The sequence below is a fragment of the Morone saxatilis genome, unplaced genomic scaffold (assembly GCF_004916995.1).
Source record: "Morone saxatilis isolate NCDOM2014 unplaced genomic scaffold, NCSU_SB_2.0 Contig11, whole genome shotgun sequence".
NCBI classification, from domain to species: domain Eukaryota; kingdom Metazoa; phylum Chordata; class Actinopteri; family Moronidae; genus Morone; species Morone saxatilis.
In genome coordinates, this window is record NW_023339663.1 from 12,596,784 (window position 1) to 12,614,648 (window position 17,865).

General features: G+C 39.4%; 1 protein-coding gene across 1 annotated transcript in view; it reads right to left on the reverse strand.

Annotated features, from left to right (window-relative positions):
• The window catches only part of apba2b (amyloid beta (A4) precursor protein-binding, family A, member 2b), a 59,879-nt gene that overhangs the window by 28,247 nt on the left and 13,767 nt on the right, over positions 1-17,865 (reverse strand). Inside the window, exon 2 of the mRNA XM_035682078.1 lies at positions 14,591-14,641. The gene's annotated coding sequence lies outside the window, so the exon portion shown is untranslated. The remainder of the gene's footprint in view (positions 1-14,590; positions 14,642-17,865) is intronic.

Consider the following 17,865-nt stretch of genomic DNA (forward strand, 5'->3'; position numbering starts at 1 on the left):
CCCACACACAACACAACCACACAACACACAACACACACACACACACACACACACACAACACACACACACACACACACACACACACACACGTATAAGTCTCCTACATAAATGTGCTGAAATGTAGGCACTGATTCAAGCTGTTACCTTCATCACTAAAAAAGGCTTGACACACACACACCGGGAGTACTAACAGCAACATACCAGCCTCCAGTATCCCAATTGTCTGTTTTGAGCTGCAGCTGGGGACCACTTGTGCAGGGCTGTCTCCACAGACAGACCTATTCATGCCTGCCACAAAACGCTTCATCTACAGTGAGATAAAGCTTTAAATTACGCTCAGACACTCTCCTTGTTTGGCAGACACATGTCTTAAAAGTGTGTGTGTGTGTGTGTGTGTGCATGTGCGTGTGCGTGTGTGTGTGCATGTGCGTGTGCGTGTGTGTGCCTAAAAGCAGGGCTGAGGAGAGGACAGAGGGCGAGAGAAGCAGTTCGAAAGCAGCAGATGGCTCGGTCAGAGTGAGGGCCTCGGGAATACTAATGTCTCTCTGCCTTGAATTCTAAGTTATGACCTCTGTTCACACCAGTGAATTAGACAGTCAGCCTTCAACAGGGAAGAGGCATGACAGAACAGATGAGTGTTGTTTACCCTGCAGAGTGTTAAAGAACCATGAAAAGAGAAGATTATCAGCCAAACTGTCACATGGCTAATCAAGTTTTTAAATGAAATAAGACAGAATTAAGTATCTCTATTGATCCCATTAGCATATGAATTAACAATTTCACTAAGGGTGTGGGGAAGATACATGGAGAGGCGAAAACATGACACAGCAATGACTGATAGCTTACGCTCACTTTCGAATGTTTCCCAGCAAAACATTGCTTTTTCTAGGGCTGGGCAATAATTCATTAATGTAATTTATCAACTTTGTATCATGGTGATGTGAACATACACCATTTCCTGTTTTTCCAAATGAATCACTCTCAACAGATCAGGTGTACTGACACTTCAACATAACTGCAGCAAGGTGAGAAGTTAAATCACTAGATGTGAGCAAAAACAAGATTTCTAACTGCTGTAAAGATGCTATTTATGTTCTTATTTCACATGTATTAAAAGTTTTGTCTGATGTAATGCATAACAGTGGGAGACAGTGGCACACTCTACAGCCAAATATGTTTTGTGTTGAAACAAACTGCTGCTCTTTTCATTTTAGTCTCTGATAGAAATTAATTTGGAGTTACATAATATAAAAACAATATGATAGAAGATATGTTTGTGCTTCTTATTTTGTGCTCTTGTTCAATGCCACATGTTTGCTGCAGGCTCAGCTGTGCACTTACTACAAGAATATCATTTAACTGCATAATGGTCATGTATGTGATCTCTGTGGAGTGAAGTAGGAAGAGTGGGAGTGGAGGCAGTGATTTGTTGGAAAAATGAAGCATCGTGTTCATTTCAAGTTCATTTCAATACTGATGCATTTCAATACTGAGTCGACTGCATATCAGGCAGCAGTCAACACAGTGGTTTTCTGAACACTGTTAGCATTAGCTGGACCACTGGCTTTTAAAAAAAAGTGACTTAAAGTAGCTTGTTCACAGATTTAACAACCCTGTCTCCTAGAAATTACATGTGTGTATTACTAAATTGTTTTCATAATTACGTTAAGGTGGTAACGTACAAAGTGCATAACTGTCACACCACAGTAAAGTGTTTGCGCCCAGACTCCTGCAAAAAAAGCCCTTTGGTTGGCCCTAGGTTAAGTTTAGGGAAAGATTGTGATTTTAGTTTTAAAAATAAAAAAAATCTTATTGCTCAAGTGACTGCTGACTTTTGAATAATGCTGTAAACAATATGAGTGAGTATTGTTATAGTATATTGTAGTATTGCAAGATTGCATATTTTGCCGGAAAAATATGTTTAGGTACAGGTACGTACAGGTATGTTAACTAACAACATTGTTATGTAATTACATTATGTTAATAAAAAATTTGGTCACCATTACGTTTCCCTCAAAATGTATTTGCTTAGTTATATGTAAAGGTAATTTCTCGTTGTGCTGAATATAACATAACCAGACATAAGCTACTTTTGATGACTGTCCAAAGAGGACCATGAAATCAATATTTGTTGGCTCTGTTCTGCAAACCTAATAGGTTGGTCTAATAAGTATAAAATAGGCACAAACTGAATGCAGTTCTAGATACAATTGACAAACAATGCTCTGTATTGTCATTACAAATAACTGCTAATCAATCAATACATTCATTACTTGTGTGGGTGCCTGTATGTCACATTTGTGTCAATGATTACATTATAGATTTTCATTCGTTCTTTGGGTTATGATCTACCTCATCTTCAGTCATTTTTCAAATGAAAGGGAAAAAAAGCCTGTCTGCTGAATTTTAAGTTAAGAGCATGAACAGGATGGAATAGAAGTCACTGTGAGCTTCCAGAAGAAAGGATAATGAAAGGAATAATCTTCTCTATTTCAATTCTTTTAAAGATGGAGACTGCTTCCTGCTGCCTACGCACCAAGCACAGAGGAATTGGCTCTTCTTGAAGAGTGTGCTTTCTGCGTCATGCTCCTCTCTTCATTACAACACTACACACAGAAACACACCACACAACACACCTACAACACACACACCACAACACACACACTCAAGACAATATATAAGAACATAACAGTTTTCGCTTCCTAATCTTAAAAAAAACTGATTACGCACACAAATGCACAAGGACAGACATCTGAAATGAACTGATAATGTTGATTGAAACTGACTACATTTACAGTGTCAGTTCATATTTATAAAATCGCCCTGTTGTGTACATTTTAGATTTTTGCATTTAGCCTCAAATTGTCATATTTTCATAAAATTAAGGTGTTTTGCAAATTGACTTGACTGTTCCCTGAAATACAGCTGCTGACAATGATGACTGACTGATGCTGAATCTCCTAATGGCCTTATTGTGTATTGTGGGTGGAAAAAACAATACTTTTTTTGCAAAATGGATTTCTCTTTATATCAGTGGTTGAAGATATGACACCAAATCATCTTTTGGCCCAATGATCAGGACCACAAAAAGGAACTGACACCATATCCAGTCTCATTACAAAGCAATAAGTTTATTTGTCCTGGAAGAGGAAAATACTACTACTGTAGCCAGCCAGGTTATGAAGAATGTAGGCCTTAACTCTTTTGTTCAAGCATTTCTTTGATAGATAAGACCAAACTGGAAAAGAAGCAAGCCTCAGACCTTGGGGGTCAACTATTTAACACTGCGGCCTTCCTAACTTCTCCGGTCGCAAAATAACTACAATATACCCACTCCCTGATATACTATCTTGATAATCTGTTCTAAAATTGTGGGTGTAAATTTGGGGCAGACTGACCAGAAGAGTAAATTCAAGCATTGTGGGGAGAAATCTCAATTTCTGAGATACTAAGTATGTCAAACGTTTTGTGATCCATGAAATAATCTCTCGTACCCTTCAGGAAGCTGTCATCCATCATCTTTATTATAGTCAGCTCTGATCACATGATCTTGTAAACATTGAACTGAATAACATTAAACTACCCATACAACGCTTCCACATCGTTAAACACATGTTAATAAATTGTGTAATAACCTGGCCGTGCTGAGTTATGCTGCTTGTAAATAAAGAATAAAAAGGCACTATCAGAGAGAGACGGAGCGAGAAAATGAGTTTCCTCTCAGCTGTCTCATTGAGATTCAGTGTTTGTTCTCCTTACAGCCTCCCACTCACTTCAGGGCGACAACAAGAGAGCAATGCAGGAGATGGGAAGAGAAGGCAAGCAGAGACTTGGTGAGAAGCAGGAATGGCACAGGACCACAGAATGCATCGCTCACTCCCCCGCCAGTCTGCCTGCCAATGTCCATCTCGCCACTCGAAGCACACCACAGACACACCCTCCTCCTTCACCCTTGACTGTTACCACGGCAACTCTTTGTTTTGCAGTGCAGGCTCTCAGAGGAGGACTGTCTCAGCCAATCATTAAATAACCCTTCCTACACAACAAACACACATGTATGCACACATTATTCAAACAATGCTACAGTGCTAATCTAGCCATTTTTAGCCATTTGGAAGCACTAGAAACACTTTCGATGTCAGCTGTGAGTAAATGTGCCCTCTCATAACAAATGAAGGCAGAAGGAATCCACCAGATGGACACCTCTCTGTTTTGGGTGGCCCAGCATCATAGGACCTCATTTTATAGCTTCAGGAACTAGACTCCATACATATCCACAGTGGTATAAAATGGTATCCAAGACAAGACTAAAGGAAAGCCTTCCCCGGGAAAAGGGAGAAATATCATCTTCACTGCAAACAAAGAGGACATTATCAAATCTGGTTTCTTCTGCTTTGTTGTTTGCTTTAAGCCGCACTAAAAGGGAGAAGGATGCCAATGTCAGCCAATGTCCCAGTTGATCTTTGGTTCAGATTTAAATATGTTAACAACTGTTGGGTGGATTGCCTGAATTCTTTTATCGACATTATGGTACCCAGAGGATGAAGCCTGATGACTGCGGTGATTCGCTTACTTTTTCCTCTATTGCCACCATTAGGCTGACATTTGTGGTTTTGACTGAAATGTGATAACACCGTACTTTACAACAGTTAGGGGCCTATACCGAATGACTTTCCTTGAATTCTAGTTGTTTCACAGCCATCTGAAGGCAGTAGATATCTGTTCCATCTGCAGTCTCTAATTGGAGTGATGTTGCACACTGTCAAGCTACAATTACACACAGCAATTCAATTAAAGTCAGTCATCTATTCTGTCCTAACACGACCAGCTATAATGTAGGATAAAGTGTTCTTTCTCATCCGACTCCGTATCCAAGTGCGCCACAAGTGACTGTGATCTGTGCCAAACTTGTTTACAAACATAGAGCCCTTAATCATGTTTCCTATTCTTTAGTGAAAAATCTTTAAATTGACAAAAATAAAATTGTATCCTAGTATGTTTTGTTTTTCTGTAACATTGTTTGGACTGTGAATACAGTGAAGGGCAAAATGTGCACGTTAGTGGTCAGCTGGCTATTGGCTGTAGTCTTTGTGGTGTGTTTAAGTTCAACTTTAAACAAGATGCAAACAAGGCAATGCAATGTTTTTGATCAATTGGTCAACAAACAAGTCAACAAACTTATCAGATAAATACATATATTATCCTTTTTAACACTTGCATGTGACCACTACAGTAAATGCAACCAGAGCAAACTATCACCCAGATGAGCTCACAGTGGGAACACATACGTTGGTTTGTGGGCTCTAAGGCTGGCCAGGTGGCACATGGGGCTGGATTGGCCTACATTTTAAGAAGGAACATGAAACACTCTCTAAAGTTTGCCTGGCGACAAGCCCAGCTTGCGGAGAGCTAAACGCAGCTAAATGGCCCCAGAGGGAGACGGATACTGGGGCGATTTCACAGGGTTTAATTGAAGCTGTCAACTGGGTTTGGTTACTGATGAGAGGGAATGAGCGAGAGAAAGCGAGACAGATAAAAAGCATTAAGTTATTTTAATATGTCAAATTATTAACTTGGGGGAAAACGGTAAAGGCAGTCTTGACATCACACTAATACCCACTCATTGTTGGGACTGCCACCACTGCACACACGTGAGCAGCAGGGAAACATTTGTTTTGGATTTAATGAGAAATCCTCCCACACCACTCTCTCCCAACCAAGCTGAAACCTGACTACAAAATAAATGAGTATTAGTATAATAATAGCCAAATAAAAAAGGAGGGAGATAATAAAGATTATGGAGATGCTGCTAATTAAAAACTATGGTTATTTGTGTCTGCTGAAACAATACAGAGTGAGAATATGCAGCACGAAGATCCACTATTTATTTTTGCTTAAAAAGGGATTAGTCATTTTTTGTGTCCTGACAAAAAAACAGACACAAAGACATAATACATAAATATCGACTGAAAAGTAAAAGGCACATTTTTTATAAAACGTTTTCATTGGTGATTTTCATAATCAGTATAAATTGAGTTGTTATGATCTGAGTTTTAATTAGGGAAAGAGATATTATTTGTGTAAAGTCTTTCGTCTTGTACTTGGTCATCATCAGTAATCTGTGACTAAACATTGTTGGTTGACTCTTCTTAAATATATACGAAGTGCACGTTACTGCACTTTCAAAAAGCAACAATAACACTACTTTTCATTTGTTACCAGCAGGAACTGCAGACCTGTTGCTATGATGTGCAAGTCATAAACTTAAGATGCTTTTGTACAGCTGATAGTATGAGCTACAGGTCTGATAATTTTGTCAAATTTGTCAATAATCTTGCTTTTCTGCCCCATCTTTTTTGGTATGTTAGCAAATAATGATAACATGGATTTTGAAATGTATCACCTTTGGCTTATTTTCATAAATGCAACTCCTGTACTGTGTTAGCACTAATATACTAGTAGTAAAGCTCTTCCTGTAACTGCAGTAAATCCTTTGGATCAATCAGTGTTAATTTGAACAAGTTTAATCAAAATGATCACTTGTGTGAATAAATAAACCTAATTGTGTTGTAATACTCTAGAATATAATCTGCACTGATTTTGGAATTGGAAGGTTTTTTGTTTTAAGTGAAAATATTAGATTTTGTGGCTCCCAGTTGAAACCAGTGAATAAGTAAAACCACATAAAGAAATGTCACAGGATTAGAAATAGTCCTTTTATACTGTATGGACCTCAGCAGACGGCCACAGAGCAGAATGGACAATAATACTAACCCATACTGGTTTGCTACACTGACCTGTCATCCCTCCAGAATTGCCACTTAAAGTCTGGAGAGATGAAGGTGAGAATTGCTCCCTGGCTGACAATGGCACAATGGTTGACTCAAAACACACCTGATCCCTCAGTTAGAGGTCTTTCACAATCCTGCTTCTTATTGACCCCTCTCCAGAAACCGCTTCTCTGCCCAGGCCTCTAATCCTCATCCTCTGTCAACTTCTAATCAACAACAGTTATTTCTCAGCAGCCTTCACTCTCTTAACCTTTGTCAGGTGCTTTCAAACTGAAATAACGGCAGTGCTTTAAACTGCTGAGCCAGGTGACTTTTTGTTAATGACTGGTGATAATGAACGTTTGACAGATGCCCTATAATTGCGTTTAGACCGGACAATACACCGCAGCTGGTATCAACTCTATTCTCCAAGAGTCAGCTCAGATATCAGACCATGGAAAAAAAACAGCGTGTACTTCTACTCCCACAAAGCTGTCTTCCACATTGACAGAATCATGAGAAAGATGCTAATAATATTCATTGAATGTGGTGATGGTCATTGTATTCAGTGACAGCACAGAACAGAGAAAGCAATATTGGGCTGGGAAATATCCCCTTATCTTGTTGAGAGACAGACAGGCTGAGCGGTAACGGCTGGGCCCGCTAATGCAGTTTGGTGGCAGGCACATGAAATAACTTCTGGGTTCGGTCAATCACACAACCCCTCGGGGAAAACAGGAGGAAAATATTCAGGTTTCACATCACAAAAACACACACACACACACTGTAGTGCACACTCCATCAGCCCTAACGTGGCTTTTCCCACATCTATACATGCATGCTTAGGCTAGATGCATTTGTGCCTTGAAAACAACACACCAAAGTGTTGACTGTAATTAGATGCAAATTGAAAACAAAGCATCCCTCTGGTAAATGTTTGCCCTGAAAAACACAACAGGTTAGAATATTTTACTCTTCTTTGCTTTCCGGTGAGCGCGAGCCCAACCTGCACACATCTGCACATCCCGAAATGGACTGTGAGAGCACGCACACTGCTGAGCTTTGTGTGAGTTTTTGTTTGGTTTCAGTATCGCTGCTGGCCAGCTGACAGGCTGAGGATTAATCACACAGACAGCGACTGCTCGGCCACACAGAGGAGCAGCACCGCTCCTGACAAGAACAAAAGACAGACAGACGGACAGACAGACAGAGGCTTGATTTTGATTATCAGCCCAGTCCTATGTTGCACTGACATCTGTGTGTGCACAAATGTGTCTACGCATTTGTCTCTTGGACCTGTATGACACTGTGTGCTAACTGTTGACACAGTGGCTTTAGTTTGTTGCATCTGACTGCCTGAGTGTGGTGTGTGTGCACGTGTGTTTGTGTGTGTGTGTGTGTGTGATTGTCACATCAATCCTCCTGGAGCACTGGCAGGTTCAGGAGGGGGTGTCACACCTCCCAGCATCCTTTATGCTTTACTGAACCCAAGGGAAACACACTGAGTCAGGCTGGAAGATTGAAATCTGCCCACTTCCCCTCCACTCACTCACACGTAATACATTCCCCCATGATCCAAAAGCAGCTCTGTTTGTTTTTTTCCTGTATTCCCCAGCAACTGTTCTTTTATACATTCAAACTTCAAAACATGACAATATCTATTCATGTGTGTTGCATAATGTACAAAGTTATTTTTCTTTTTAAGTGCATTTACTTTTGAGAGACAGAAAAGCCATCTGTGAGTCTGTTCATATCAACTATAAAGCTATGCTAATGAGCATGGGGAATCTTTTCAAATGTGGAAGGTTGGAGAAAACAAGGAGACAATAATCACAGCAGAAAGTGTGGTTTGACAGAGGAGGCAAGCCTGCTATGTAATAATGTATGATTCAAAGCTATTTTAAGATTGCGGATTGCTAAACCTAGATTTCTTTGGGGAAATCTTGCTCACATTGCTCAGTGGAAACTGTGCCAAGCAGGAACACATTCAGTGCCTGGGTTTGGTAATGAGGCTGGCTCCGGCTCAGTGTTATACCTAGACAAGGTGAGAGCAGATGTATCTGTTCAGAATTGGCATCATCACATTGCGTCTGTTCTATTTGTTGGTTTAAATGGTGAATGTCAAGGCAACAGAGGCGGGAATCCAAGAGCAGCCCTGATCAGTCGTCTCTTTCTGTCTACTTTCATACATCTACAACTCTCTTTTCTCTCGTCCCCCCTATCTCAGCGTGAACCCCCTACAAGTCAAAAGATTAAAAAAAAATGGATAAAACATCAAGATCAAATGAGCAGTTAAGAGGATTGTGGATTTAATGTATGTCATTTTAGGATTATTAACCATCAACACTCACCAATACCCCTTGAAGGGTGAATGTCACAAAACATTCAGATAAAATATTATCATGATTTACGTTTTACAAATGTAATGTGAATATGGCACAAACTAAGACAAAAACTGGAAACACTGAATAAAATGGAGCTATAATGGGGTTATAAGGTACAGCCGGGCTATTTAATTATCAGTGACCGGGAGACTGACTGAGGGTCAAATTATTACTTGTTTAAATATTTTATTTTTCATAGTCATCTGATTGTATTAATGTCGAGAGACTGCTAATGAGGCTAAAAAGCTGCTTATTGGCCAATTTGCAGCTCGATTAGTTTGGTTATTATTTTCTGAGTTAACCGATTAATCGTTTTGTCTATAAAATGTACATATAATATAAAATATATATATAATGTAAAAAAAACAATCAATATTTCCAAGCATCTATGGCAAAGTCTTGTGTCTGATCTACCAAAACAATATTGAGTTCACGTAAAATAGAGAAAAGCCAAATCTCACAAATGAGAAGCATTGAACCAGAGATTGTTTGACATTTTTGCTTTAGAAATAATTCAATTATAATTTTACTGTCTTTCAACTAATTAATTAAACTAATTCTTGTATCTCTGGTTGCAACTAACTGTTATGTTCATTATGAATTAATCTGTCAATGATTTAATAATAATAATAATAATAATAATAATAATTTAGATTAATATAGTAATTGTAATAATACATTTATTGTCAAATACGTCTGTACAGTAAATGTAAAGTAAAATGATAATCACTGGCAGGCAGCCATGGACAGCAATTGGTGAGGACATGGTCTGCCATTGTAGTTGTTGTGCAGAACCTTTATCGTGATGTATATTGACATCCAACTCTTGCCAAAAGTTCAATCTCCATGCAGCATTTCCAGCAATTTAATTATTTGTAGGCAGAACAGAACAACAGCCTGTCCAATCTTGTTCTCTGTATGTATACAGGAATATAAAACAATGCACGGTGTTTTAGGAGTGAAGAAGAGAGGAAAGGCTACAAAGAGTGCAGCAGGTGTAATAAATATTTGTAGGGACAGAAAAGGAAGGCAGGAAATTAAGAGGGAACAACTGAATTATGTTGTATGTGCAAATTAAAATACCAATGTATCATACATTTCACCGAAGTCAGTGGTCTCCAGTAATAGTTGTATTTATGTGAACTATTTATTTTTTGCATGAATAAAAAATTAAAATCAGTGGAACATAAAATATATGCAGGATCATCATTGAAAATACAGCCCACAAAATATAAAACTCAAACACCAACTGCAGCCATCCCCAAGACTGTCTACCGTTAAACTCCCCAGTACGAATCATAACCGCCATGGATTTCCCATATCAGTGACATGCAGATGGATGGAGACCTATTTTGAGGATGTTTACGGACCTACTCAAGAGCAAGTATGTTTGTGAGGTTCATGTGAGTGATCTGGTTCTGGAGTCACAGCTCCTTTCAGACCACATTGTGGCTCATAAAAATAAATAAAAGTAGATCCCAGAAAACAATAAAAACACCAGAAATCCACAGTACCATGAAACTATATATAACTGGAGTCTGGTCAGTTATGTAGCGAAAACACTCTCAAAAACACTCTACCTATTTGCCAGCAGATTCTGATTCTTCTTGGCTGTAGCATTAATGAGACATTAATGCTTCTATGCTCTCAAGTTTATGAAATGGATGAGACAATATCCAGCAAAAATGTCATGAGTCATTAAAGTAAGTGCAAACCAACATTGTTGACACTCGGTACGGCTGGAGATAACTTTTTATCTAGTTGCATCTGTCATTTGTACAAAAATAATTAGGTTTGCAATTAAAACAACACATTTGCCATTTGTTTTCTTAATGTTATACCTCTACTCAGTAGAGTCTACTGTATTTCTTCTAATGCTATTTTGTTCCACTCTGTACATGCTGCATTCTGCTAAAGCGGCCTTGTTTGTGTGTGTGTGTGTGTGTGTGTGTGTGCGAGCAAAAAGTTTCCCTCTGACAAAGTTTAGTTTTCACTGGCCAGATAACATAAGTCTTTAGTAAAGATGTAACTTTTTCCAAAAACATTAAGAGTGCACTGTGACTTTCAATGTAGGATTATGTTTTCACCGATGATGTTTATGTTCCATCAGTACATATAAATGTCTCATTGAAAGAACTGTCATGCTTTTATTTGTTTCATAAAAGGTCAGATCTGAGGAGAAACAAATCAATGCCAAAGATGGCAGCTTGTAGATTGCCTCAGTCATTTCACTGTGATGTGCTGAGTACTAATTTCGCTGTCTCTTGGGATGCAGCCAGGGATCATAAGAGACAGCAAGGACAGAGAAGGGTCAACAGGGCTTGCTGACCGGACAGACAGCAGCACTTATCCCATGACGACAGAAATCTGGATTATTGCAGCTCTCATTTGAATCCCCTTACATCACATCACTCTGAATCTGGTCTCTCTACTATGTCCTAAAACTAAACCATGGACCTTTCCCCCACATTTAGTCCCAATAGTATTAACGGACAGTGTTGCCTTGTGGATAAAAAGGCTGTCCTTCAACTGGAGGTTCACCTGCTGAGGTTTCTCTGAGCACAATACTGAATCACCACAGGTCTTGATTCAATATTCAGTTGATCGTGCACTCGGACCTTCTCTTATCGTGCTGCAGGAGTGAATAAAGTGGTGACATTATCATCACGCAATTACAAAGACTTGTGAGTACATCAATGCAGAGCAGAGGTAACATGCACAGCCAATGATGCACTATGGTTCTAGTTAATGTCTACGCTGACTTTTGGAGGGAGCAGATCACTCCTTCCTTGCTAGCTGATATCTGCTAACTCTCTTTTTTAACACATTAGATCCAACCTCACTGCCACTGTCTGTGTTGTTGTGCATTTTTTGGTTTTATCTTGGTAAATACTGTATATTGTAAAGATACTCCACATCCTCAATCTATTTGTGATTGTTGATTAGACATAACTGGTTAATAAAAGGCAATTAATTAAATGTTTTTTTTCTAGCATGGTTTTTACCTATATAGGATTCAGGCATTTCTTTGCTGGACATGCATGATTGCAAACAAACAGTTTCTAGGAAATTGGCAATACATCTCGTTCTAATTAAGAGGAATTTCAAATTGAGCAAGAAGCTTTTTGTGATAACACTTTTTTGTGTTATGACAAATTTAATTCCAACATTACCAAAAAAATCTAGCATTTTAAGCCAGGTTGGTTCTAAAAGCTTATAGGGGTCAATAAAAAAAAATATATTGGTTCACTTTATTACACAAGGCAGAAGGGAGCACATGGGTAAGGACAATAGAGACAGTTTTCTCGGTGGAAAATATAAAATTTGATATGTTTTTGTTTACAGCTTTCTCAGAGCACCTCATACATTTATGGCAACCTCATATATTTTGTGCCGGTGGGTTGGCAAATTTGTCTAAATGTCAATAAGCAGAAGAATTTTCATGCTATATCATGAGGCAGACACGGGCACAAATATAACAGTGCATATAAACAAAAAACACTGACTGTGGATTCTTTTAAGCTTTCAGATAACTGAAATTCTCAAGAAGACCAGAAGAAAGTAGAAAAGAGGTAAAGTACAGATGGTTCCTCACACAGTTAACAGCATATGTGGTTACAGATGTGACCGACTTCATAGCATGGCGTCAAATTCCACCATGACTTAGTTAGACAGGGGTTAGTTATCAGTGCATTCACAGTGTGATATCACAGAACTAGTGTACACATTAATGGAGCTTCTCCGGCTTTTGATGATTTATAACAAGTTACGGGACTGCCAGATTCTTTGTCCTTCCCTTCATCTTCAAAGGATTTAATCGGAGTAAGTGAAGCATAGCAGCTGGCAGACTGAGCACACATCACTGCACAGCTCTTGATGACTCAAACACCACACTGCAGCAATCCCCAAGACCAGTCTACCGCTAAACTTCCCAGTATGAATCCTAACCGCCATGGATTTCCCATATCAGTGACATGCAGATGGATGAAGACCTATTTTGAGGATGTTTACGGACCTACTCAAGAGCAAGTATGGCTGTGAGGCTCATGTGAGTGATCTGGTTCTGGAGTAACAGCTCCTTTCAGACCACATTGTGGCTCATAGTTTGAAATCCAGAACAGGCCTGCCCGGTCTCTCTTTAATCCCTTTACAGAAAAGGATGTGGTCAAAATCAACAGTAAACATGAAATAAGCAGACAAGTGGATTAGATGGAAGGAGCCATCTATTCAAGTGACTACAATAACAAAGGTTTTCGATACACTGTTGAGTGTCAGGATGATACAGAGCTCTATTAATTTCTCTCTCTCTCTCTCTCTCTCTCTCTCTCTCTAGGAGGATGGCGATGTACCAGGATGGATGAATATTCTAGCAGAATATTAATAAATGATGAGGGGAGGCAGTGTTGAGAGGCTCACAACACTTTGGATTGCTCAACTGTTGTTTTTGCATCTTTTCCTCCACCCATGTACAGTATGTCTTCAGCTGGGTTCTCCCATGATGCCCTACTTCCTCCTTCATGGGCCTCAGTCTCTCCTTCCTCTCTGTCTCATTCCTGACTTCTCACCCTGTACTTGTGCCTATAACCAGCTGACCGATGTGGACATATACCTATCACAATATATTTGACCGAGAAACTTCAATATCAACAATGTCACTGTTGGTACTTTATTAACATATTTACAGATATGGTGAACAAGCTACTCAGCTAAGGCACTGAATTCAATAATAGGGTTACAAATAGCGCAGAGTTTGTTTGTTTTCCAGTCAGCCACTGCAACACATTAAAGGTGTGACAGCTAGGGAAGAATGATATCAAGTGATGGGCTTTGTCTCTGATACGTAAAAAATCCTAACATAGTGTGAAGTGTTTGAGTTACTCTCTCTGGAACAGAGTTTATTGGCATTGTCAACAAGGACTGGTGTAAGCTCACAAGCCAATCAGAATTTTAGCAGAGGATTTATGCTTTTGCAATGTTCTACCATACAGATGGATATACTGAATAAAAACATTACAAATACAAGCTTCAATGGAGTCATAAACACCAAGCAAAGTCACTTTGCTAAATAAACCTCCACCCTACAACATATCTTCACCTCCCATATTTTCCCCATCCTTTTAGCCCTTATTCCTTCTCCTCATCACCTCACATCATTGTTTGTTTCTACACCAGAGTGTCATGACTCGTGGACAGCCAGGCAAGTTAAGGAGCTCCCTAGGGCCCAGAAGTTGCTATGTGTGCCTGCTCAGTGCATAAAAACAGGTCTGAGTATACCAGTACACAGAAACACACAACATTGGGTAGTGGTCATCCTATCATTACTGTCATGTCTCTACAATGTGCAAAACTTGACTATTTTTCATGTGACACTATAATAATTCCTCCCACACTGTTCACTATAGCATTATACTGTAATAACCTGCCATGGCAACTTACTGATATCTGTAGGTAGGCAGAGCAGCTCTACTGTTTGCTCCAGGCGATGACCTAAAACACAAAAGGAGAGAGAGCATCAAGCTGAGCATCAAACTGACAACCCACATGAAAGACAGACAGTCCAACATGAATATTGAGCTTTGATGTCTTTCTTCTTCGTGATGGGGGGTGATGAGGAATGGGATTGTTTGGGTCATAGTGGTAAGAGGACGTCTGGTGAAAAGAAACAAAACAGGGACACAGTGGGAGGCTGTCATTTGACTCTGAGATAAGGAACCAAATTCATAATAGAAGCCTTTGCAATTTCATCATGTTAGGCAAGAAAATATGTTGTCCAAATCCTGTACAAACTTTTCTGACAAACACTCAGCTCTACACAAATTATACAAAATTGTATGGGATATTATAGTCCACTAAAGGTTTAGAAAGAAAATCTAAATGTTAAACCAATACTTGCACAGTATATAATTTGTAATTGTTAATCATACAAAACAAATAAAAACAGACGTATGAAACTTAAGCAAACAACACTGAAAAATATTGAATATCTGATCTGCTCTAATCAGCATCCACATCTAGCAAAATGAGCTTGAACCTTGAGATGTGCTTCCTGAAAGGGTTTTTATAATTATTTCCTTCTTTTAGGAATTTTTCCACACCTCTATTGTTTGAGACAGAGGTATGGTTACATGAGAGTGACCGGCCAGCAAGAATATTTCAGAGCACGAGTTATAGCAAACCTAGTCAAACAGCAACATTAGCTCAGCTGTATTCTCCCAAACTCTGACAGCAAGGCTTCACCATATGTCACTAAGCCAAGGCCACATGTCACATCTCATCCTCACGGCCTGTGTCCCCTTGTGACAGCCCCAAGTTGCTGTCTCCACTCAGCAGTTGGATCAGATCAACCAGAAAAACACACCAGCAGCATACACACTGTCGGTGTCAGTATGATAGCTCTTTTGCAACAGCCAGTGGGGGGTGTGTTGTGTGAATTGATGAGGTAAGAATGAGGCTAAAAAAACAGAAAGGTATAAAATGTGGTGAAGACCACAACAGTGGCAGGTATGTGCCAACAGAATGGCTAATCTGCCGTGATTCCTAAATGATACCAAGGGATTTCCACTTGGCTATGCAATCATTACTCATCAAAGAAAGACAGAAAAAAAAAAAAAAAAAACGCTTCAAACACAAGAACAACAACTTATATGTGTTCTCAGCAGCGATGTATTAGTTTTATCTGTCCAAATGTTGGAGAGAGGAAATAAAGAGGAGAGCAAAATGGTCTTTTGAAGTGCATGTGATAAACACTTGCTGACTCATTTTCCTAAGGGAAAAAAAAAAAGTTTGGTAGAAAGGAGAAGAAGAGAGAGCAATGCCTGAGAACAAAGCCGAAAATAGTTTGGAGGGAAAACTGTGCTCCTCCAACACTACACACAACAAAACCTCTGATAACTCTAACCTTAACCCAAAAACTGAGTCTTAATCCTACGATTAAGAAATTGTTATTCTTCTGGGGACAAACTTTTTGTTTTCAGGTGGTAGGTGAGTCACCACAAAGTCATGGTGTGAACAGATTTTTTTTTGTCCACAAAAGGTGAGAAATACAAAGTAGATACAATGACAATTTCTTTCCCATCTAACCACTGCTGTAGTTTACCATGGCTCCCCTCCTCCTACTTGAATACAGCCTTGAGGCTTGTATTGGTCCCACAGGTCCAACTCACACTGCAGCACACTGCAGCTATACAGAGTTTGAGACAAAACACTCAGCAGATCACACTTAGAACAAACCCAAAGAGTAAAAAAAAAAAAAAATAGAAAGGGGAGATACTCAAGTTAGTTGCAGTCTAGGAATCTTAAGCTATTATAAAGCCTCATTCAAAGCAACCTATAATCTTAGATGTTGTGGAGCAAAAAACACAGGTTCTTTATTAGCCTATATCCAAATGCATAAATCACAATTTTCTATTAATAACAGCTAGCTGCTTTTATTTCTGCTTTCCTCAATTCCCTTACCAATGTCAGAGATCATTCCTGACTAATCAAGAGTTGTTTTACTGTACTGTAACAACTGGTTCTGAGCATTCAACCCAGAAATTAGACAGGCAAATCAGAGTGCACATGAGCATGAGACTGAATACAAAATAGATATTTTACAGAGAAAATTGAGCAAGTCATTGGTCCATGGACAGATTATAAGAAACATTCACAACCTATAACCCTCCCTCCTTTTTCTAATCTGACCTCAAGACACATAACAAAAAAGGAAATTATCCCACACAAGCAGCCCTAAATGATGATAACAATAGGCTTATTATTATTATAATTAAAAAGAGCATCCTTCATTTTTGCAAAGGCCCAAATCAGAGTAGTTTCATGCCATGTAATAAATTTAATTGGTCCTAATTCAGGCTCAGCACTAAATTGTACTATAGACCGCCAACGCCATGTTGGTTCTCAAATATAACACATAACTCTACCACAGGTTGTGGCTCACACTGCCACCCTCCAAAACAGCAGTTTGTTGAAAATTATGACACAGTTCTAGTCTTTTGGATTCCAGCCAGCAGAGTGCCATATTTCCCGGTGCCAATACAGAGCAGTAACCCTAGGTGTTATCTGACAAGAATCTAACCTCCATCCACTGCCCCCCATCCTGCCAGTGCAAGCAATGAGGCCCAGATGATTAGGAATGATGGTACTTTTAGCATCGTTTTATGTTGTTTGCTGAGCACCAAAACTGAATATCCACCCCCTGCCTATCAGTAATGTTCCTCCCAACTGCACACTTCCATAAAGTGTTTGTCTGTTATCATCACCGGAAAAGTGAGACTGGTTTAAAAAAAAAAGGACAGAACCCGCCGTCTGTCACTGATACTGATCATTCTCGCTATGGCGGATAAGTTGTAGACATGTCTAAATTGGAGTTTGTGAGTTTAATTTTACATGGTATCTAAATAGTCTCAGTCTTAGTTTCACACTTCTCCTTCTGTCCATACATGTGCAAGTATGCCTGCAGGTCACATACACCGATAAGCAGCCCTCATATGCAACAAACTGTGATGCACTGTGTGTTCTGACACCTTTCTATCAGAACCAGCATTAACTTTTTCAGCAGTGTGAGCTACAGCAGCCTTCACTCCCCACGTGCATCAATGAGCCTTGGCCACCCATGACCCTGTCTCCAGTTCACCACTTTTCCTTCCTTGGAGCACTTTTGATAGGTACTGACCACTGCAGACCGGGAACACCCCACAAGAGCTGCAGGTTTG